Below are 17858 nucleotides of genomic sequence, written 5' to 3'. Positions count from 1 at the left end.
AAGCCTGCCTCCTTATATGCAAGCTCAAAATTCCAGATACTTGCTTTCTTAAGTGCCCTTGTAGCTGAGTAGAGGGCTTCTACCTTAGATATATGACCTGGTCATTGTAGCTCAGACATGCTGGCTCCAGACCTTGACTTTGAAGCCAGTAACACCCTTATGGGAAAACAGGAATCTTGCAGATAACATTCTCAAGTGGTTGGCAGTGGTCAATGGCTACATGCGGTCTCCAGAAGTAGCAGTAGATGTCCATGTCCAGCTGGAGTGACGTTGATGTCATGGACTGGGGTCAGTGCAGCCCAGTCGCTGCGGCCATGCTGTGTCCACGGGACCATTCCCTCTGTGTGATTTGGAGAATTGTTCCTACCTGCACAAGTTCCAAACCTGGTTTCCCCAGATGATTTAGAGATTATATGAGCTATGACATACCTTTAATAATTAACTAGAGATGACTTCTGTTGCTTTTAACTCACACCTTGACTGATAAGGAGCCAAAGATAGGGTTGGGAGTGATTTGGCTGTTACATTAATTTTTTATTGCTGCATAACAAATTAACACAAATTTAGTGACTAAAAAGAAAAAATATTTATCATTTCATACTCTCCATGGGTCAGGAATCAGGGCAGAGAACAGCTATATCCTCTTCTCAGCATCTCAGAGAGGTGTAATCAAGATGTTGGCTGAGCCGCATTCTCATCAGAAGCTCAACAGAGGAGATCTGCCCCCATGCTCCTCAGGCTGTTGGCAGAATTCACTTCCTCGCAGCTGTGAAACCCATGGTGGCTTGTTTCATCAAGTCCAGCAGAACAGAGAGAGTTTCTCTAACCTTTAGGCATTGTTTTAAGCAGCACACCTGATATGGTCAGGCCCACCCAGGACAATCTTCCTGTTGAGTTAAACTTATCAGGTGCTTTAATTAAATCAGTAAAATCTTTCCATTTTTGCCATGTAAGGTAATTTAACTGTGAGAGTGTGACATCATATCACTTTTGCCATATTTCATTGATTACAAGCAAGTGGCATGTCTGTCCAAGGAGGGGATGAAACAGGCTGTGGGTCATTAAGAGTCATTTTAGAATCCTGCCTTCCACAATTAAGTTCATACATCTGTGTCTTAGGAGTTACCATGTCAGGCTGAGCTGCACTGATGATTCCTAATAAAACCCTGCTTGAGAAATTAAGGCACTCCACTAAATCCCACCTTGAAGCAGGATTTCCTTTTGAGCCAATAGACTGTCCTCTGAATTAGGTGATGTATTTGGTTCCAAGTTTACAATAGGATGATACAATTTTGTTTCATAGCTGTAGATTGGATTTGTGTTATGTTTAAGTTATTAGGGAATAATTAACCTTAAAGTTATAATTTCAGAAAATTTGTGGGTTATTAAAATATGAAAAGCTTAGCCTGTTATTACCTAGTTGTTCCAAATAAAGGGCCCTCCTCTACCCAGTTAAGTCCTCCCCAAAGCTGAAGCTCTCTTCCTGCCAGGTTCTGTTCCATGCAGCGACTGTCCACACACTGGTACCTGCTCATGGAATTGCCATTCTGATTGGATAAGGCTGAGGCAGTGCTGCTCAGGGAGGGACCCCACAGTCTTTTTCAAGTGAACACCCCTACACCATCCTGACCTCTTAAACATGTGATTTCAGCATGAGACCTGAAATGTGCGGCCTCAAGCTTGTGTTCTCTTGGCGATGTAGGGTGCTGAGAACTTGCCAAAAGCTTAATTTTGTTTTTATTTCTTTCTCTTGCATTTATGTTGCCTCAGAGTCCACACAATTAGAGCAAATTTGTGTTCTTAGTTTTACTTTCAGAAACAAAAGAGTATTTTTTTAACCAGGTTAAAAAACAGTAGGAGATAGGAACCCAAGTTGTTTACAGGAGTGTGGTAGCAAATACAAAACACTAACAGACTATCAGAACCTCCTTACGCCTGCCTCCAACAACTCCCTCCTACTCCACTCTTCCCAAGCTTATGTTTTTATTCCATGGAACCATGGCTTTGTTCTTCTCTCTTTTTAAAAAAAAAAATTAGCCCTGGCTGGGTACTTCAGTGGATTGAGTGCGGGCTGCAAACCAAAGCATTACAGGTTCGATTCCCAGTCAGGGCACATGCCTGGGTTGCAGGCCATGACCCCCTGCAACCGAACATTGATGTTTCTCTCTCTCTCTCTCTCTTTCTCTTTCTCCCTCCCTTCCCTCTCTAAAAAATAAATAAAATCTTTAAAAAAGAAAAAAAAGAAAAAAATTAAAGTTCTTAGTTTATTAATTCTCTCATGCACACTCACCACAGATAAAGTCATGGAAAAATCTGTACTCTTTCTGTTGTCCAATCTCCAGCTTACTTTTTGCCTGTACCAACATTAACCTTTGCAGACCCCCTGATATTCTTCATTCTGTTCTTGTGTTCCTTTCCCTATTTTCTTGAGGTCTTCTTCTCATACAGGCCACATCTTGCAAGTCTGTGTTTGGGTTCATTTTTCTTTGCATAATCTAAGGAACCACAATCCATGACAAAGGCAGCTGTCCTGCCACCACCAAAATGGGTTCTCAGTCCAATTACAAAGATGACATCTGGTGTGATCTTGTACATTTTGGCTAGTTTTCCCCAAATTTTTGCCTTAGGTACTGTTGCCTTCCCAGGGTGAAGGATGTCAAAGACCATTTATTTTTGCTGAAGTAGTCAGTTGGTCATGAATTTCCTGGCGCAGGTAGTTACTGTGTCATTCATGATGGCAGGCAATCCTCAAGCAGCTAGGGAGGGAAAACCTGTTCTTCTCTTATCTCTCTTTTTTTAAGATTTTATTTATTTATTTTTTAGAGAGGGAAGGGAGGGAGAAAGAGAGAGAGAGAGAGCAAAATACCAATGTGCAGTTGCTGGGGGTCATGGCCTGCAACCCAGGCATGTACCCTGACTGTGAATCGAACCTGTAATGCTTTGGTTTGCAGCCTGCACTCAATCCACTGAGCTATGCCAGCCAGGGCCATTCTTCTCTTCTTATGCTGCATGATGTCTTGGGAATTTTTCTTATATTCCACTCGTATCAATCACATTTTTACTAATGACTCCCTTCTCCACCAAGACATAACTGCTACTTAAATTTTCTAAAAATCTTTTCTCACTTTTTTATAGCTTTGCCACATTTGTTTGTATCCCTAAATAATATTTTGTTTATTTTTGAATTTTATACCTACGGAGTCATATATATTATTTGGTGACTTGTTTCTTTCAGCTAATGTTAGTTTTTAAAGATTCACACACGCTGATGCTTGTAGCTATATTTAATTTTCACTATTATTTAGTATTTCTTATTTAAATATCCAACAATAATTTTATTCACTTTGTAGTCTATAGATATTGATTTATCTAGTATTTTTGATAAATATGAACAAATCTACTATATATATTTTGAAACATACCTTTTGGTGCCCAAGGGTTTCTTGATTTAAGAGTGGAATTGAAAGATTGAAGGATTAAACATGTTCAACTTTACCGGGTAGTAATGCCTGGCTTTCCCAAGTATATCTAGTTCATTTAGTCTCCTTTTAGTAGATGAGTTTATTTTGTTCTACACTTCTCCCCTGTGCAGTGTTATGATTTGCCCATTAGTAGTTTCATATATTCTGAGTGGAGTCATAAACTGTTGTATAGGAAAATACTGGTGCTGAAGACATTGACCTCACCACAAAACTAGGATTCATAGGGATGTTAAGGACCCTTCTTCCTTCTCTGACAATTTATGAAATACCAAGTTAGGCCAATCATCCAGGCAATTTAATTAATGTAATATTTATGCCTGAGATATCCTGTTAATGGGATTAGAGTACAGTTCAAGTTTTATTTTAATATAGCTAGGTAGTTGTACCAGTTCTTCAAAATACTTTTTTTTTAAAAGATTTTATTTATTTACTTTTAGAGAGGGAGAAAGAGAGAGAGAGAGAACCATCAATGTGCGGTTGCTGGGGGTCATGGCCTACAACCCAGGCATGCACCCTGACTGGGAATTGAACCTGCGATGCTTTGGTTTGCAGCCCGCACTCAATCCATTGAGCTACACCAGCCAGGGCCAGTTCTTCAAAGTACTTTCTATGGAGTAAACAGTTTTCGATGATTTCATTTCCAACAAAATGTTGGTTGAATTTTAAGACACATGTATGTTGATAAAGTTATAATGGATAGTCAACATTTTTGTTTATTTGTTTTCGATTCCATTTTCAGGGGGGTTTGAAACAGCTTAATGCAAATTCAAACAACAGTACTTTGAGAATAATTACCAGAAAAATGTTTATCAAATGGATAAGTAGATAGTTGTAAAACTAATTTTTGGCTTGGAGCCTAATTCAGATAGGAAAATGTCAAAATGACTTAAAACTTCCAAGTACTGTAAAGTAATTCAGTGGAATAAACCACCTGTGGTCTGATTTTTTTTTCCTCTGAAGGATACTTACATTATAAATCAAAATAAGCTGCATTACTATATTCTAAAAATTTTGTGAAAAATAAACTTGATTTCATGGCTCCCTCCTTCAATTCTGAATGATATCTAAAAAAACCAATTTACTCTTCTTTTTACCTTAATATTTTCTATTCTTATTTATCTTTTGCACTGGGATATTAACACATTGATTTTTCTATTCTTAGGTAATTACCATTAACAGTAATATCTCTTCATTTAAATGTTGTGACTAAATAAAGTCATAATATCAATCCTATTTTTCTTTTTATTCACTTGTATTTTGCAGCCATGTAAATGTCACCCGTATACCTGAGGGGTGGAAGAGGGTGGTGATGGTGAGTAACTGTTCCGATAATATTAGCATGCCTTTAGTATGGCACCTTACCATTTTCCATATACAAAGTATTTCCATATACAAGTGAGGAAACTGAGGTCAAGAGAGTTTAAGTGACGTGCCGGCTGCAAAGAGGAAATTTCTATTTGATAAAAAGTTAGAGATTAGAGTGATATTAGTAAGCACCACAGCCAGAGCAACAATCTTGTTCTCCTAAATCCTTCACTGGAATATTTTTATCCTGACATTCTAGGCCATTCTTGTGAAGCTGAGGAACAGCATATAGGCTGGTTCTATCTGATAAAATTATTGCCCCCTGGCTGAAGATTTCACAATGAAGTAGACACTTTGGGGGAAAGAAAGAGAGAGAGAGAGAGAGAGAGAGAGAGAGAGAGAGAGAGAGAGAGAGAGAGAGAGATGACAGATACCATGTACTTTTAGAGAAAAGCAATCAATTCTTTATTTCATGTTGCATGGGTGGAAATGACCTGCATCTACCAAAGACACAAAAATGGAATTATTAATTCAAATATAAACAGTTTTAGTGGAGAGAAAAATGACAGTGTCCGGCCTTTGCTAGGCCGGACACTGCCAGGTAATGTTAGTTGTAAGAATAAACCCTCAAGACTGTAATACACTGAGATGTATGCTGAAGTATAAGGGACCATGCACAATGAACATGATTGCCTTTGGAAATGGGTATCCAAATTTATTGCTGTGATATCATGTAATGATGGCCATCCCCTGAGACTTCTACAGAAATTAGTGTGTCTCTAATAAACTATCAGTTTGAGCAGGGTAGGGAGTATATCATATACTTGTATCTGACATAATATACTTGTGATGGGGTGGGGTAGACGTGTGTGAGGCAGTAAAGCTGGAGGAGAGGAGGCAAAGCAAATAAAATGGGGTTGAAGAGGGCATCAAAGGGGAGGGTTACTCATCTGCCACTAATGTCTTCCTCTACCTCCCTTTATTCTTCCTCTTTCTTCTCTTCCATTCTTCTCTGCTAGGGCACAGGGTTTGCAATTTGATTCACAGTCCTTGCCAGCCATTGTCACACCAGATACGCTCCATTCATCGCTGTTCCTGTTGGCCTTTGAAAACAAGCTCCGTGGCCCTGCTCTGTTTGTTGTCAAGAATGAATAGCTCAAAGTAGGAATGTTTCCCAGACGAGAGGTGAAGGGGTCAGTGTGGACCTCTGGACATTTGCAGTGCTTAACTTGCAGGCACATCACATGAAAGGCAGCGCGGCTGCCGGTGCTGCTGACGGCAGTTTGTGTGTATGCCGCGAGGCGCGGGCTCGGATCGCTCAGATCATGAGATTGCCTGTCAGGTCATCTGCTGTAAAATCCATTATGAAAAACACCCGAAACTGATGCCTGACTGGAAGTCCTTAGTTTACTAAATTGCAGAAATTATCTTTGGAAGGTTTTGTCACTTTTATATATTTTTTATAAAAAAGTAATGTTTTCAGTAATGCCTCATGCAAAGTGCTAGTTGAATGAATCTGTCACTGAAACTTCAATTCCAGATTACCACACGGCAAGATCTGCTATTATAAATGAAAACACATCTTTAGAAAGTTCACAACAGTTTGAAGTAGATGAGCTATTGAAATGTAATAGGAAAATCTCCCCTTTACAGATTAGTCCAACAGTGATTGTAGTCCAATATGTAAACATAGTCTCACTTTATTGTCAGGGTAAAATGGTCCTTAATGTGCTACTTCAAGAGCAGGTTAGTGTTACCTGAGCCTACGGATAATGATATAAATTATCTTTAGGAATTCTTTGCTGTGAGTATGGCACAGAATTCAAAAGCAAATAGGAAATCATTGCATTATTAAACTACTAGACTTTCTTGATAAGTTGTTGCTGATTTTTTTAATCTCTGCAAGCTCGGAACCACAATTTACTAGAAGAATATTACTGAAGAACTCTTAGGGGACCTTTAAAAGTAAATTTTATCAAAAGTGGCCTAAAACAGCTACATCCTTAAAGTGATAAAAGGTCACATGTGAATAGGTCAGCCTCACTTCTGGTGCACTGTGCTGCTCTAGGGCAGCATAGTGGTATGGTCTCCTTCCTGTTTATTTACTGTCCTTTTGGGAGATTATTATTTTATGGTAGTTTACTGTGAGTGTGAGCTGTGCTTTTTCATAATAAAGGTTGTATTAGTTCTCCAAATGACAAAAGTTATGCTAAGGGAGAAATGGTAAGACCTACATACAGTATGGGAAGACTGAAGGAAAGAATCTTGAGAACTGTGGTCAGATAAATTAGAATCTCACTATACTTGCAATTTTTAACTTATAGGCCAGCTATCTAAAAAATTTTATACTGAGTGTACTTATAATGAAAACCTTGAAATGATTCAATTTTTGAAATTAGGAGAGTTTGGCAAGGAAGGAGACAAAGAAGAAAGGAGTGAGCATGAGAAAGAAAATAAAGTTCCCTTGTATTGTGCCTATCTTGAAAGAGATGCCCTCAGAGTGGACAAGATCATGGCCATTCAGTCAGGTTTTAAGGCTGGCCATAGCACATATCACTACTATACTTTCTTTTTTAATTTGCAGAAAGGGATTACCTCCATGATCAGTGGCTTCAGAGTTGTCTAGACAACATGCTTCAGGTGGTATCAGTGACCTTAGTCACACCAGGCTGGCTCTAAATTAGTGATGAGTAGAGCTGGAAGGATGTATTATAGTAGTTATAAACCATAAGAAGGTATTTAAATAGATAGATAAGACACATGCAAATCTTTTCATTGCCATGACAACCATCTTGATATAGGTTTTCCATATGTAGCAAGAAGGGCAGAGCAAAAGGCACTGGAAAAATAGCAGGAACCTGTAATGAAAATGAACCTTGGCAGGGGATTAGTCCAGATCTTCATCATTTATTAACTCTTAATGGAGTACACACTTCTGTAGTAATATACTACTCACTGGATCAGAAAACCATTATTTCCAACCCTGAGCTGTAGAGTTCTCAGCTATATGATTACATCCCAGGCTCCAAGTCTTCAGAAATGGCTCTGACTGATGCAAGGAAAGAAAGGAGGAAGAATACCAGTGTACTTCTGCATGCAAATTCTTTGGTGCCCCAAAGAGCTTTTCAGAGAAGGGTTCATCTGAAACTCAAATGGATAATTTGGCTACATGACTTTAATTGTTTGCTTTTATTGATCAGAGAACATAATGAATTTCTAAATAATCATAAAATGGGGTAGTGCATTCCATTTCAAAAAGCAGGGTGGTATTTGTTCCTGTGCAAAACCTTGGGGAGAAGAAAAGAAACGCTGCCTGCTTGCCTCTCCCTCCTCCCTTCCCATTTTTTCTCTCTTTCTTTTCTTTTTTCCCTTCTTGTCTCTAGCTCTCATCTCTGTTCTCTTTTTGTCCTCCTGGAATTCTTCATTTCTTCAAGTGCCAGAAGAGTTTCAGGGCCAGCTCTAGGCATTGATGATCCTGCTGTGGCCTTGGAAGCTCCCTAAGCAATGCTTTCTTCTGCCACATACCTGCAGAATGAATCGAGTCCTGCCAGCCACCCCATCCCAGCCTGCTCTACCCTGAGCATCTGTTCAGAGGTGAATGATGAGGGTGAGAGAACACAAGTATACCTCCAGCTTGGTGTAACATTTTCCTCTGCAGACCACAGACCTTCACAAGGCCCTTGACTCTTTTGAAATAGGAATGGCAGTTCTATCTGCTACTTTTAAGGCCAAGACAGGTACTGTTGACAGCACCGCAGTCATTAAAATTCTTCAATCAGATCTTTGTATGGTCAATCAATGTATGGATGCCTTTTGACACAAACTGGCATTTCAGCACACCAGGGAACATGGGTGGAAACAAGCTGGTTTATTAATTAAAGTGATAATAAATAATTCCGCCCAAAGTACTTCTGTATGTTCAGTGCAAATGTTGGCTCAGTCATTCGTTCTGAGGCTGTTTGAAAACTTGGCCTTGCTTTGTGCTCTTTCTAGCATAAAAACGAATCAAAGTCAGAAAGACCCTTTCCTATTGCAAAGTAACTTGAATGTTTATTTGGTCACAGCTCTGACAAAACAAGCTCTATAGGGTATTATTTTAATATGGTTTCTTTAAAAACTCTTTAAGTGGCAACATATTATAACAGGAGGCAGTGACAAGAAATGGTTAAACAAAAGCATCCTTCAGCAAAGAACAATTTAAAATCTCATTCATCAGGTTCCACCTGTCCTTCAGAAAACATTCTAACTTTATAGAAATTGAAGACTAACCATAGCCCCGAAAACTGTTGATATTAACACTGTAGGCCATCCTCTATACTGACATCTCGGTTGCTTTTCCAGAATGTGTGTTCTGTCGGACAAATTTGGGGGGTGTTGTTTTGCTTTCAAGATATTCAGATGTTCCTCTTTTGACATCTGGCATTTTAATGAACAATCTTTGTGTGTATTTAAAGCAAAATGAACGTGGTCTGGTCTGGACAGCCCTGTGAAGCAGCTTTATTTATGAATGCCAGCCCTGTCATGTTAATTTGTACTACGTTTCTGGTGAATCCTAAAAGAAGACGTTACACAGTGGATTTGGAGGAGTTAAAGGGAATCTACAGGGTGACTTTAATCTTTATGTCTTTATATACTGGAGGGCATTTTACTGCACCTCTGCACTGCTCTCACTACACAATCATTTTCTCCTTTAGAAATGTAGCCATTTGGATCAATAGTTACAGTACAATATATTGTACTTCTGATGGGGGGCCTCCTAGGACAGCGAAGAAGCACTGTGGTGATTTCACCAAATGCTTGGTTATACGCTACAGCCTATTTTTAAAAGAAAGTTAGCACAACATACATTGAACCAAATTTATGAGCATTATAATACATTTTTTACTTACTCTACTTACGTATATTAAAATAAAATTAGGAAAAATGAAGTGCAAAGGAACATTTTGCAGCTTGAAAAATAGAGGTTTTTAATGGGACGCCAGAGCAGTAGCAACTAGAAGGAGCTGTCTCTTGGAATTTGTAGCTGCTGCTACCAAACACTGAGGTTTTGGGTTTGGCATCTATTTCTAGCTGTTGTGATGATTGTACATTTCTAATATTGGAAAGGAAAGAGGGGAAAAATCCCTGAGATGGCCACAGATGTTTGCAGAGTGCACAGAAGATGGAGCAAGCAAAAATGTAAAGAAATTATACGTCTCTTACAGTGTTAACAAATGTAGGCTGCAAGTCAAGGATTTTACTGTAAATTCTTTATCTATAAACAAACTGGGTTATCACAGCTGTTTATTGCACTGCTAGTCCTGGTCTTAACCTTTACGTCTTTATTGCTTACATACCATTCCCTTGTTTATGTGTCTGTACCATTCGGTGCCCTTGAACTTGGTCCCTGTGAGCCCTGACCCCTGCGTGCTTGCTCACTCACTCCACTCACGTCTGCAATCAGTAAATCTGAGACAGGCCCTGGCTGATAGCCGAGCTGCAGTAGGGCAATTAACACAGAACTAAAGTGTCATTCCTGGCAGGGTGGGGAGAGTGGCAGACCGCAGATGACAGTTCTCAGTTCTGAAGCTGTGACATTCAGGCCAGACCTGGGATTATAGGGAACAGGGGAAAAAAGGAAAGAGGGAGTGAGGGGGGTTTATTTGAGGGGGAAGATTTCCTCAAAGAAAGGAGCTGAGTGGCTTCCCTTTGAAGAATTGTTTATTCCCTGTATCAGATTCCAGCTGCCTGACCAGTTAATTGGATGAATACCTAGAGGAAAACATTCTGTGCACTAAGTGAATTGGGGAAAATGGGCATCTTTCTCTTTAGGAGAAAGTGCTTTTTCTTAAAAAAAATCACCAACTCTCAATCACCTTTTAACGGTGTTCCTGCCAGACTTAGATTAAAAAAAGGAAAAGAAATATCTTTTATTAAGAGCTTGCCTCCCCCCACCCTTTTGCCCACTCACAGTTTCCCCTGCAGCCACCTACCTGCTCTGGGCCCTGATATCTTAATAAAGTTGGTGTTGAATAGAAGCAAAGCACCCAGGTGGCCGCGTGCTGAGAAGAAACTTCTTTTTTAGTGCTTTGCTCTAAGTCGCTCTGGACACCTACCTACGGAATGTGAGAATCTGTCCTCAGGCACCCCAAGTCCTGAGGTCTCGAGGGCACCCAGGCCACCAGGGGGCATCCTGGATCCTGAACTTGGATGCCCAGATGTCAGTTTCCTGGGCGTTGTGCAAACCAATTTTGAAAGCAAAGCCAGCCCTTTCTCAGATTCGAACACTCTCTCCCCTCCTTCATCTTGCTGTAGGCATGTTCTGAGGTTCAGAATTGTCAAACATCTTGCCAAGGTCAAATGCTTAGAAAGGATAGAACCAAATTTCAAGATATGTTGATGTCAGCAAATATGTCTGGAGCACTGGGGAACAGTCACTTAACCACTCAGTGTCTGTTTCCTTATCTGTAAGATGGGAATATGCACTGAGTAGGGTTATTGTGAGGATCCAGTGAGCTGATGCTGCACCTACAAAGGGCATCGGAGTAAATGTCTAGCACATTCTGGAATGCTGTTGTCAGCATCACGATCATTACATTGCCTGCCTGACTGTTTATAGTGAGGAGGTGAAGGGAGCAGCAGGTTGAGGAAGCCAGTGTGGCAATTGGCAAAAACAAATAAAATAATAAGTAAATAAATAAACAAATAAATAAAATAAAAAGTAAAAAAAAATCAATATATAGAAGTAAGGGAGAAGAAAGAGAAAACACTTGAATTTTGGACACAAGAGAATTTATTTGTGAAGCATCATGTAATCCCATCAAAATAAATGTAGATGATCCAGCTATGTAACGAGTTCACGCAAAGGATGGATTGTTCGAAAGGATCCCCTAGACTAACTTTTTCCCATTAAGGGTTTGTTAGTATTGTAGCTGATAAGGCTTTGGCATTACTCTATCTCATACTGTGCAGCTTACCATGTGGTTATGAAATGGGGGCCATCCTTTCAAACTCTGCCTTATGAACATGACATATTGGAATTAGCATCTTGTCTGGGAACATAAGCTTCAAATCCTGAACATATATACTTGATAGTGTGATGCTTCATATTAGCACTAAAATGGGCTTCCAAATTCATTTTAAGGATGAGGCAATGGAATAGTTAAGTGAGATGATGGTTGTCCATGTTGTACCAGGGTAGAGTCCAGCTATCTGGCCTCCTGGTTCATCATTTTGTCCTGCATCCTGTACCATGACACCTCACCTCTGTATCTTCTATCAATATGTAAAACTCAGGAAGTGACAGGTGTGCTCTGTAATTATTACAATATCAAGATTCATGTCATGTGGCACTCAGAATGAAGAGAAGAGAATTGTTCCTGTTCTGTGGCAAAATGAGGTAAGAAATCCTGAAATTCAGATTTCAGCCTTGAAGTCATTAAGGAGAACTTTAAAAAGTGGCCTTGCTAGTAATCTGCTCTCTATGTATGTATTTTTAGTTGTGTTTGTCATTGCCTTTGAAGCACTCGGGCTGTGGCCTATGGTTTAATTAAAAGGCATCATAAGTGAACGTCCCTTTACTTCAGCCCATGCTGCTGTTAGTCCCACTCTTACTTTTGAGTGTTTCTGCTCGTGTTTTGTCCTCGCAACACTGAACCATTGCTGCCCATACTGTGTGGGAACTCTTTTTCTGAAGGATGGTGGGTGTTTTTCAGAGAAAACAGTTCTTAAACTAAATAAGTTTAGGGAAGTCTGAATGATTTAGAGACTTAAAAACTCATGACAAGGCTTTTTAAAAAGCATTCTTGAATTATAAAATGATCCAAAGAAAGAATACTCTTTATTTTGCTTGGCCTAACAATGCCTAAACTTATTAAATGATAGAATTATTTTCTGCAATAACAGTATGTTAGTGTCATAGAATTGCCTGTAGAATCATCTGCATCTACACAGCCGCAGGAAGGAGAAGTGGGGATCACTTAGGACCCAGAAGAGACACAGTACTCTGCCCACACTCCATTGGCCAGAACTCAGTCACATGGCCACTCATCACAGGGGAAGCCTGGACATATAACCTAGCTGGTACCCAGGAGGGAAAGGAACTGTATCTTAGGAACAAGTAATTTTTGCCACAATTGCCAATTGTTAACATCTTTCAGAACAAGTATTCCACAGCCAGAGACTGTTAATGCCACTTTCACCTGCTTGAAGTAAGATTAGATGCTCCCTAAATTTATTCCAATTCTAGAACCTATTTACAAGTGTATCTTTAGGGTATGCTTGGAAATGGGGTGCACATTTCTGCTGTAACTTGATTAAGTAAAAGGGATGTTCTGACGGAACTTATTTCTCTTAATTATATATTGAAGAGTCAATATTAAATCTTAATTCAGAAGTAGAAGTGAAGGAAGATACAGTTGTATGGCTTCGACATAGGTCTTTCTGCTGCTCTTAGCTAACACAGGGATAGAGTTTAGAGATTTGGAAGAAGTGGTTGTTCATGACCCATCTGGCAGTTTTCCTTATATATCAGATGTCTCAGAACAGCTCCGGACCAGTGATAGCTCACATTCCATTCATGATCTAATTGTCTGATGAGGATTTGAAATGTTGCTATCTCATGCTTTGAGTTAAAAAAAAAAGGATACACATGGTTTGGAGTTTAGGCAGGCATGATGGTGCAAAAGTTCTGAAACCTGGCTTGCTTTTTCTCCAAGGCATGTGGTCAACTATTGGCCCACAGGAGTAGATTACAGGGCTGCTTTAAGGTTGAAACCAGGACTTTTCTGGAAAAGTAGTATGTTGAGGCTAGCACTGTTGATGTCCACAGAGGTGATAGCCAAGAGCTCTGGATCCTTTATTCAGATCTGGAAAATATGGGAAAGACAGCATTACTAACACTTGTATTGACCATAATTAAACTTTAACACATATGAAATTAAGGATTTTGCAAAGAAAAATCATGTCCCTACAGGCCCTCTAAGTTAATTCAAAACCTGTCTTGAAAAGTTTAACTCTGATCAGTTCCTAATCATTCCATTTACTGAGTTAGAACATAACTTAGAAATAATGTCCTATTTTTACAGAAGGGAAACTTAAAATCCAAGAAATAAAAGTGGCCTGTCCAAAACTGTGTGTAATTTGTGGCAGAACTGATCAGAACCCTCATCTGTTTAATGGACATGCCCAATCTCTAGTTGATCCATTATTTCAAAATATTTAAGTAATGAATGCATTTACATAGCTATTTGCATAGCAAAGATGAACTTATAGAATACCATAAATTTAGTGTGTTTTTTTTTCAAAATGATTTGAATACTGTGATAGGTGCTGGATTTACAGCCAGTAATAACAAAAAGAAGTCAGAGGCTGTTGTGAGGAATAAATGAGCTAGTAAGGTGTGCACTTAGAATAGGATTTGGCAAATAGTAGATGATCAATAAATGCTCGCTGCTGTTGTCATCCTTGTTATTGTTGCTTTAGTAAAATGCGAAGACATTCCCCCACTTGTTTTCTTCTTTGTAAAATCTCATTCACTGTGCTTGTGTCTTCAGGAAATTCAGCTTATTCCATGAGAACCCCTCACACAAGCTCCTCATTCTTCATGGACTGCATTCCTCTGTGACTCCGAGCCAGAGCTTGTGTGTGCAATGTTCCCTGGGCATATTTATAGTTAGCAGCTGATTTGGAGCAGGCAAATGATTTAAGCTCTATAAGAAGCTGGTATTCATAGTTTCTACTGTTTTTTTTTTTCCTGAATTGGCTAAGGTTGCAGTTGTAACATCTACTAATCTTTCTAGACAAGACAGGAGTGGGGAGTGGGTCGAGAGAGAGAGAAAGAGAGAGGGAGAGAGAATGGGAATGGAGAGAAAATGAATGAGCATATTCATGGTGCAAATGTGAAATTTACCAATGCTAAGAGAGTGCCACTGCTGGTGTTGCAGGGCCTATGAAAATGAGTTAGCTCCAACTTTGTCCTTAGAGGACTTTACGGTCTTCTAACGAGAATAAAGATAGTGCACAGATAAGACACAAAGTGGGGGTGGGAGAGGCATGAAGCTCTGTGGTGTATAGGAAACAGAAACAAACTCTGAAGGGAAATCAGAGACAGAGGACATTTGCTTTTGAAATCATCAAAAGCAATGACCACTGAGCCAAAAAAAGAAGGTGTTTAACTGATGATGAAATAGCTCTTTCTCCAATGCTCGACTAGCAGAAGTTGTTTATTTATTTGTTATAAAAATATCAGTTTCAAAATCCCTATTGTTATATTAGCATTTATTTGCTGATCACTGACAGTGCACCGTGTGCCTGAGGGAATTCCTCTTCAAGTGTTTCAGGTAAGACATTTCCGCTCAACAGAGGTATGAAGGGGTGTAAACTCTGAGGCGACATTGTTATGAAATGTAAATCTGCAATGCTGAGTGACAAGGAAGGATTCAAAGGCACTAGGACTGAAGAAGAGAGAAATAGAGCTTTAAAAGGGGGCCTTATTTTCTGGGTAGAGACAAGCCCTGGTGATGACTACAGTTGCTTCAAGCTTTGGCACTTTTTACAAGCAAACTTCTATTCTCAAACTCGGTGAATAAAACTATTAAAAAATTCTCCACTAAAATTGGAAGCAACCTAGATACACTTCATTTAAAATATACCATCAAGTCCACTAGTCTACACTTGAGAGTCACAAGGTTTTCCTCCACACAGTAATCATTGCAAGCCAATAGTTTATTCCAAATTATTGAACCTTTAAGTCACATGAAGAAATGGACTAAGGAGCCTGCTCCGTTGATATTGAATATCCATTTTAAAGAACTAGATCAAATGACTTTGATGTTTAGCCAGAAACTTTTTGATTTGTTTTCTGTTCTATTTGTGTGTCTAGATTCTTGATCATTGCTGATTGGATATTTCAACTATGTATATTACACCCCACCAATGAAAAAAATGACTTGTTTTTCAGCGTTATTTTCCTCCTATTGTCAGGACTGTATTGATACCATGAAAAACATAGTGTCCACACATTTCCAGCTATCTAGGTATTTTGTCCTGTTAGAAACTTATTGAATTTGTCATTCATTCATTCACTCAAGTGTCATTGAATATTTATTATGTGCCTGGTACTCTTAAACCTTGAAGATGAATAGATTGACAAAGACACGCACTGGCCATCTTTGCTACCCTTCCAGATTCATGCTCTGCTTTCCTTCTCCTTGTTTTATATCATGGAAGCCTGATCTTTATGAAGATTATTAACAGGCTCTTTTGAGCTATAAGCTAGTGGGATGTTCAGGAGGGGAGAGAAAGGTTGGGGTGCTCTTGGTCCCAGACCACTCTCTGCCACGTTGCTCTGTGTAGCTGTGTTCCATTCCTGAAGGTCAGGCTTCTCTCGAGAGGTGCTTTTCATGTAGCTACACTTTCTAGGTTCTGCTCTTTCCTCCAGAACCACTGGGCTAGAGAGTATAAGAGAAACCACTGTTACTAGGCCCATATTCTCCTTGGTTTCCTTAACCTCAATTTTAAATAACTTCCCTTTTAAACTTTGCTCAATTACCAAGTTTGGGAATGGAGTCTGTTTCTTTCAAGGACTCTGATACACTGTGTTTCTTCCATTCAAGGAATTAATACTGGTGGGTAAGATTAAATCCTGAATAAACACGTATTAAAGTAAATAGTAACAGGTTTTCTACACCTCCCTGGATTCAGACTGTGGCAGTGGTGGCCCACCTGATAAAAATAACCTTCTGACACTAACTCCTCTTTTGTTGCAAATATGCTCACAGATTTTTTCCATCATTTCTAGATGCAAAGATATTTCCTGTCTAGCATTCCAGTAGGATCTTAATGGTCAGAAATGCTCTGTAACTAAAACTGCCCTTTCTCTGTAGAATATATAACAAAGAGATTACAAGGGTTTCCAAGAGCTGGGGCAGGGGTGTCGCTTAAAGCGCTGCGGTGTCCTGATCTTCAGCTCAGCCTCCAGCCTGTCCTCTAAGACCCATTGTAACGATTTACTCACCGTGCCACAGTCTTTTCTCACTGCTTTGTCTCCCCTGCTGAAGACATGAAATCTCTCATGCTTTCTCTACGGAATTCTAACAGTTTTTTTGGATGCTTTTACTGCACTTTTAAGATTTACCTGATGTTTCCCACTATTGTTTTTTAAAATATAAAGTCTTCCTCATGAAAGGGAATATTCTAGGTGACTTTTTAATTCCACATTTCCTGATAATTATTAAGATGTTTTAATGTATAACAAAGATGTATTATTTTTTACACTATCCTTGATTTTCTTCTTAGTACAACCCAATATCCTATTTTTTAAAAATCTTCTCCTGTTTGTCAAGTCAACATATTCTTTGAGCTGTTGATGGTAATGTCTCGATTTCTTTCTTGAGAGGCTGTGGGTAATTCAGAAGCCATTAGTGTACTGTGCATGAGTAGTTTGAATTGCTTCTTCCGCTGGGTCTTACCTTGAACTTGCTACACTCAATTCCATTCACCATTGTGGAGCTTGATTACTTAACTGCCTTTGGTCTTTCTGAAGTTCTTCCCACCCCTTTTTCTTGACTACATGTATGTGTAGTATCTGAATAATTATGTGCTTTTGATAAATTTTCTGACTTGCTATTTACCCCATTTTTCAGGTTGTTAATAAACCTATAGAATACCTGTGCCACCCAGTCATGATTCAGAGGTCATCAACTAATTTTTGAGCTGGTAACTAGTGATTTATCTCAGCATTCCTTCTTTTAACTAGTTTTCAGTCAAATGCTGCTAGAATTCAGTGACTTTTTAGAAGATACCAAAAGAGTCTGTTAAGCTCTTATTATTCAGTAAAAATAAAAGTAGTTAAAACTCTTATGAAGACACAACCTATATATTACCCTCACTTAATGTTCTACAGCCTCTTTTGAATCTCAACCCATAGCACCACTTTGTAAAAGTGAAAATGAATTATTTCCCAATTATTTTTTTCTTTTTGAAAGAGACATTAAAAAATGTTAACAGGCAAGGCATTATAGGATATAACAATATTAAATGTAATTTGCCACTCTGTTGATGATTATCAAACTGGCCATCTATCAGCTATTT

At 39.0% G+C, this 17858-nt stretch overlaps 1 pseudogene; it reads right to left on the bottom strand.

The window, feature by feature from the left end:
- Positions 1-2337: 2337 nt before the first annotated feature.
- LOC114500524 lies at positions 2338-2733 on the bottom strand (annotated as a pseudogene).
- Between the last annotated feature and the right edge of the window lie 15125 nt (positions 2734-17858).

This window comes from Phyllostomus discolor, chromosome 6 (assembly GCF_004126475.2).
Source record: "Phyllostomus discolor isolate MPI-MPIP mPhyDis1 chromosome 6, mPhyDis1.pri.v3, whole genome shotgun sequence".
Classification (NCBI taxonomy): domain Eukaryota; kingdom Metazoa; phylum Chordata; class Mammalia; order Chiroptera; family Phyllostomidae; genus Phyllostomus; species Phyllostomus discolor.
Note: the sequence above shows the minus strand (reverse complement) of the source record. Positions and strands in the feature narration are given on the sequence as shown.